Source organism: Octodon degus, unplaced genomic scaffold (genome assembly GCF_000260255.1).
Source record: "Octodon degus isolate 3935 unplaced genomic scaffold, OctDeg1.0 scaffold00042, whole genome shotgun sequence".
Lineage (NCBI taxonomy): Eukaryota > Metazoa > Chordata > Mammalia > Rodentia > Octodontidae > Octodon > Octodon degus.
In genome coordinates, this window is record NW_004524618.1 from 12870278 (window position 1) to 12876277 (window position 6000).

Here is a 6000-nt window from a genome sequence, read left to right on the forward strand (position 1 = left end):
AGCACCTGCAAGTAGGTGAAGGGGTCAGGGGTTCGATTCACCAGGCCTGCCAGGCCAGCCCCACCCCTGGAGCACACAGAGACGACAATTGAGATTGGGAGTGGTGGCGCACACCTGTAATCTCAGCCCTTGGGAAACTGTAAACAAGCGGATCACTTTCTAGTAGCAAGACCTTGAACACCCTGTAAACCCTTCCTTAAAACTACAAAAAATTTTTTTTAAAAAAAGAACTTTTGGTTTCTAAATCATATAGATATGTGACAGCCAACTTTGTACAGCATTCAAAGATACAAACAGCCCGCTGTGGCATGTGTGCTGTAGGTTCACCACCACTGTTACAGGCCCATGTGTCATTTGAAACTTTGTAGGAGATACATTTAAAAGAGTTGGTGATATTACTTATCTACTATCCTAAATATTATCATCTCAATATTTTTAAATTGAGGTTTGAAGTTATTTTCTTTATACTAACTTTCTAAAATTTGTAGTTAAATGCATCTTAATTCCAACTTACTCATTTCAAGTGATTTTTAAATCAGATAAAGATATATGTTTAAAGTCATTGTGGACTAGTTAAATCCAGCTAATTAACAAATGTCTCTCCTTACCTGCTTATCACCTTCATGATGAGAACACTTAACATTTACACTCTGCATTTTTTGAGAATACAATATACGATTATTAACTGCAGGCACCACACTGCACAATTGATTTCCTGAATTTATTTATTTATTTATTTATTTATTTATTTATTTATTTATTTATTGGTGGAGTCAGGGATTGAACTCAGGCCCTTGCCCTTGCCAGGGAAGCGCTTATTCCACGGAGCCATCTCCCTGGCCCCCCTGAATTTATTTTTCCTGTTCAGTTGTAGTTATAGGGCCTCTGACTAACATCTCCCATCTCCCACCCCTCTCATAGCTCAGCAGTCTACTCTAATCCCATGAGATGCCTTTCTTTCTTTCTTTCTTTCTTTCTTTCTTTCTTTCTTTCTTTCTTTCTCTTATTCTTTCGTTCTTTCTTTCCTTTCATATTTGGTACAGGATCTCACTACGCAGTTTGGACTCATAATGATCCTCCTGTTTGCAGTCTCCACCAGTGCTGGGATTAAAGGTGTGCACCACTACACCCAATCTCAATAGCCAGCTCAGCACCCCTGAGGGCAGTGCCAGTAGGGCATGTAGTGCTGGGAATTGAACCCCAGTCTCTGCACTTGCCTAAGCAGGCACTTAGTCCCTAGGTGCTTAGAGCACTAAGCTATCTCGCTGGCCCTCCATCAATTTCTTTCAATGTCACACATGAAGGAGAGTATGTGGTATTTGTCTTTCCACACCCGGCTTACTTCACTTAACATAGTGTCCTTCAGTCTCCTCTATGCTGTTGCAATGACAAGATTTTGTACTTACATTCTTGAAGTCTCTGTATCTTCACAGTGTCCCATTACGTATACACACCACACTTTATATCTGGACATTTAGGTTGACTGTATATTTGTACATAGTGAGTAACAGCACCCTGTGTACAGGAATGCAGATGTCCCTCCAGCATACCAACTTCATTTCCTCTAGATACATATCCCGGAAGTGGAATTGCTGCATCTCCATCTACTTCTTAATGCCCTTGAGAAGTTCTTGCCAATAAAGGAACAAGCTGCCTATGTCCCCATGCCCCAGTCTTGTTCACTCCATGACAGTGAGACTCATAGTATTTATGTGGTTCAATTAACCCCATAAATGAGGCTGCTCATCAGCACCCCCAGCCCTGTTAGAGTGAGGGGATCGGTATCTGTTGGCCCACCAGCATACCAAGGCTCACCAGTTTGGAAGGTCAAGTCTAAGTTTGAAAGCAATTTGCTTCATGTATGTGGTCTGGGGCAGTGAAGGTGTGTAGCTGAGGTTGGAGTAAGTTTCATATTGTAATCTGTGTAAATACTACTCTTGTCAGTCAAGTGCGCGTGCTTGGGTAACACTTCCTTCCCACAAAGAATGTACAAGTGGCCTCAAGGACATGCATGCCCAAGCTGTTGCAGTCAATGTCTGAAATCGAAAGAAACGAGCACATACACATGCAGAGCTGTGGGGTCAGCTTCACTCTGAGTTGTAGGAAACTCCATGGGTACAGCGGGACCCCAGTGGTGCCACAGGTACTCAGGCCAGCAGACTGCTAAGGATAAAGAGCTGGGGTGGAGAGAAGACCTCTCAGCTAGAACATGTGGGAAGTGGCCTCCCAATCCATAAAGCCAAATTTCATTTGGGAAATGAGCTCAGTGGCAGGAAGCACATCCAGGCTGATGGCAGCCCTTCAAAGCAGCAGGGAGGCTGCTATTTTTCTACCTTCAGCATCAGGCCCACATGGCTGGTACTGGGTCCTGCTTCCTTAGAGCAAGGGTTTTTACCCTTTTTTTCTTTTCAAGAAATCCATGAAAATGCCCAAAATAAATATGTATACTAGCGCACAAGATTAGGAAGAAAGTTATGGAGTAGATGGAGTTTAATGGTGGATATGCGCTTGGGTTTTAGAGCCCAAACTCCCTGAGCTCAGAATCAGAGCCTGAGGCTCTGTTAACTATACATCTTGGGCAACTTCCTTGACCTCTTGTTTTAAAGGGCAGTAGGAACCCCCGCATAGGTTTGCTTTGAGGCTAGATTTAGAACTTCCAGACACAGGCACTGCTGTCATATGGAAAGGGCTCTATTACATTCACCACAGTGACCATCTAGAAAACCTACAAAGAGGATCTGGCATGAGAACCTTTGTACTTTGAGTGTCATTAGCTTTTTGAGATAACAGATAACCACAGAGAGGCTAAGTATGAAATTCTGAACACCAGTCATGTCACCCTTCCTTATTAAGAGTGAGGTCAAGGAACTTTGCCCCTTGTTTTCCATATCGCAGCAGAAGGACAAACTTCAGAGTCAGCTCTGCCATGTGGGAAGCTAAAGGTCAGTCCATCCCAGTTTACTTTTGCCCACTTACCACCGTCGCAACATCTGTCCTACTAGTCAGCTAACTTGAGGGAGGATATCACACTTCTTTTCTTTCTGATTCATTATTACTAAGTTTAAATGAGTAGATTCAGCCTGTAGTCTCTGGGCTCTGGTTCTCTTTCCTCTTGAGCCATGCTCCCTGACTTGAATAAATTACAGACAGCCTAAGATCCTTCCTAATCAGATGTTCCCCACATCCCACACATCCCAGCTTCCAGAGGTATCTTGTGCTTTCTTTAAAAAAAAAAAAAAGTCCCGCTTCACTTCTTTGCTCTTACCTAAAATGTTTATGGTATGGGTTTTGTAGATATTCGATAATCTAAGTCCAATGAACTCTTCTAAAGAAGGGATTCTGGAGGTCCAAAATGAATTTTCTAGATTTTAAAGAGAAAGGTTTTATTAAAAGGAGAACTTTAATTTCCCTTTACAAGGACTTCATTAGGTTCAGTACTGTCCGGAATCTAGAGATACCTTCTCCAACTTTTAAATAGCATCTGGTACCCTGATAGACTCATCCCCAACCTGCTCTGCAACAATGCCACTCCCTAAAGAAGGACTGTTCTTTAGGGACAGGCTACAAATTATTGACTTTCACAAATATCCTGAAACTATTAAAACTTTAAGCTTGCCCCCTGTCAAGCACAATCAAGCTACAGGTTCAATAAAAGGTAACATAACTTGAGTTGTGCTTTCTCAGCTGTATACATTCTAGCTACCAACCAGTTGACTGTGAGGGTGAACTGAAATGCTTACTTCACGGGAAGGTGTAGATATTGAAGCTATTGTCTGCATTAACATCTCACAGGTATCCCAAGAGGAAGTCTGGAAGCCTCTGCAAACTTAGTCTTTATATATTGTTTGTCTTGCCCTGCCTTCAAAACCTGGGAGAAACCTGTTCCCTGCTTCTGAAAAGCTGCCAGTCCCTATCCTAAGAGGTATCTTGGCTCTTTCCAGATAGTGTTACAAAACCGTGGAATGTTGGCCTCCAGTGTTCTAGAACTGTTGTATATTTAGCGTGTGATTGCTTGGTACGTAAGAAAAGGGAAAGACAAGGGAGGCAGTTATTCCAAACATCAGAGCACCACGTGCAAACATGAGTGGAATGGAGGCTTCTGGTCAAACACCTCAAACCTCAGACCCCGCCCATGTGCATGACCTAAAAAGTAAGCTTTACACTTTTTAGCGACTCTAGGGGGCTCAAATCTCACCAGCTTTTTCTCAATTATTGGTTTCTAAAAGTACATGGCTGTGGAATGGGAGGAAAAGAAGAAAAGAAAGGGTGCTGCAAAGAAACCTTATCCAGTACATGACTGTTTAGGAGAAGTTCCATAGGAAACCAAGGCTTAGTAAGAGAGATGCATCCGGCTAGAGCACTAGCGGCCTGGCTCTGCACTGACTTCCCTCTCCACACGAGTGCGTCCCAAAGCCAACTGCTTTACCTTTATCTAAGAATAAAATGTAGGCTGTTAGGCCAGGTGATGCTACCAGTCACCCACACTGAGCCCACTTAAGTCATCTAGTTGTAATGCCCTGGGACACTTACATTCCTGTAAAGGAGAAATTGGGCAGGAGGTGGCAGTGCCTCCTGGGCCTTGGCCTGCTGGATGATTTTGAATAAAACCTCTAGAACACAGAGGGTGTTTGTTTGGTGTTGAATTGTCCCCCAAACAGTGGGGTTGACATAGCTAAGACACTATCCCTTTTGACATTTTAGCAGCTGGGCCCATTGCAGTCTGAAATGATGATGAGGTCCTTGGGGTCACAGTTTGGTCACCAGAGCAGCAGTATCCATACAACCTTCTAGGTCAGATTCTCAACCCCGAGTCAGGCCTACTGTGTAAGAATTGACTGTGCCCCCAGCAAACCACGCTGTAACAACTCTCCCAAAGACTGTGATGCTACAGACGCTGGGAACCCCTAGATTTGGGTAGCTTAGTCTTTGGCAAGTGTGGCATTGGAAGATGTTCAGTGAGTTGCTACTTTAACATGACTTGGCATTTATCCATGTCCCTGGGATGGGGATATAGCTCAGAGGCACAAGCCTGCCTGGCAAGTGCAAGGTCCTGTGTTCTATTCCTAGTACCCGCCCACAAAAAAAAGGCCTCTCTTCCTATTCAATGGTACCCCCTTGAGTTACATTTTAGAAGCCCTTTTTTCCCTAGTATTAGGGAAGGGCTAGGACTCTGTTGCAAGAGGTAAAGTGTGAGAGCCAGTGAACCTCCAACCTTGGCGAGAACCTGGCCTAAACCTCTATGGTAACGCTCTCACCGATCTACACACGAGTCACCAGGAAGTGGTATTGGCTTCTGACTTTGACATTGACCGCTGGACCAAATATAGTAAGAAATCTAGTGCAGCACTTCCTCAAATGTCTGTAGGCCTCCTGCGCAGAAAGTACTCAAGCAGGGAAAGCTTGCTGGAGCTGCAATGTGTCCTTAGCAGTGGGGCGGCTCTATAGAAGGACAGAGGACTGGCAGCTGTCATCTCTGGAGCTCTGTGGAACTGGCTTGACCACCATCGGCCTGGTTATGTGATTCAAGTGACTTCTTTTACCCCTAAAGGCTCACCTGTGAAATACAGGCTGCACACAGCTTGCAGGGCATCTTTATCTCTGCCCATCATTTAGTAATGCCTTGCTATCTTTTTCCAGAAAGAGTTAATTTTAGCTTCTTTTAATTTTTTAACTAGTATATATTAGTCCTACATAATAATTACATTCCTCTTGAGGAATATATACTCTTTAATCATTTTTGCTTATCTTTCCTTCCCCATCCCCTCCCTTCCTACACACCCATCTCCATAAAGTCTCTGATTGCTATCATCAATTATTTATATTTTGGGTTCCTTATATAGAAGAAAACACATGCTATTAAGTTTCTCTGTCTGAATGTATTCCACTTCACATTATAATCTCAAAGTACAGAGGTCAGGGTGATAGCTCAGCAGCATAGGCACCTGCCTAGCAGGTACAAGGCCCTGGGTTCAATCTCTAATACAAAAAAAAAAAAAAAAA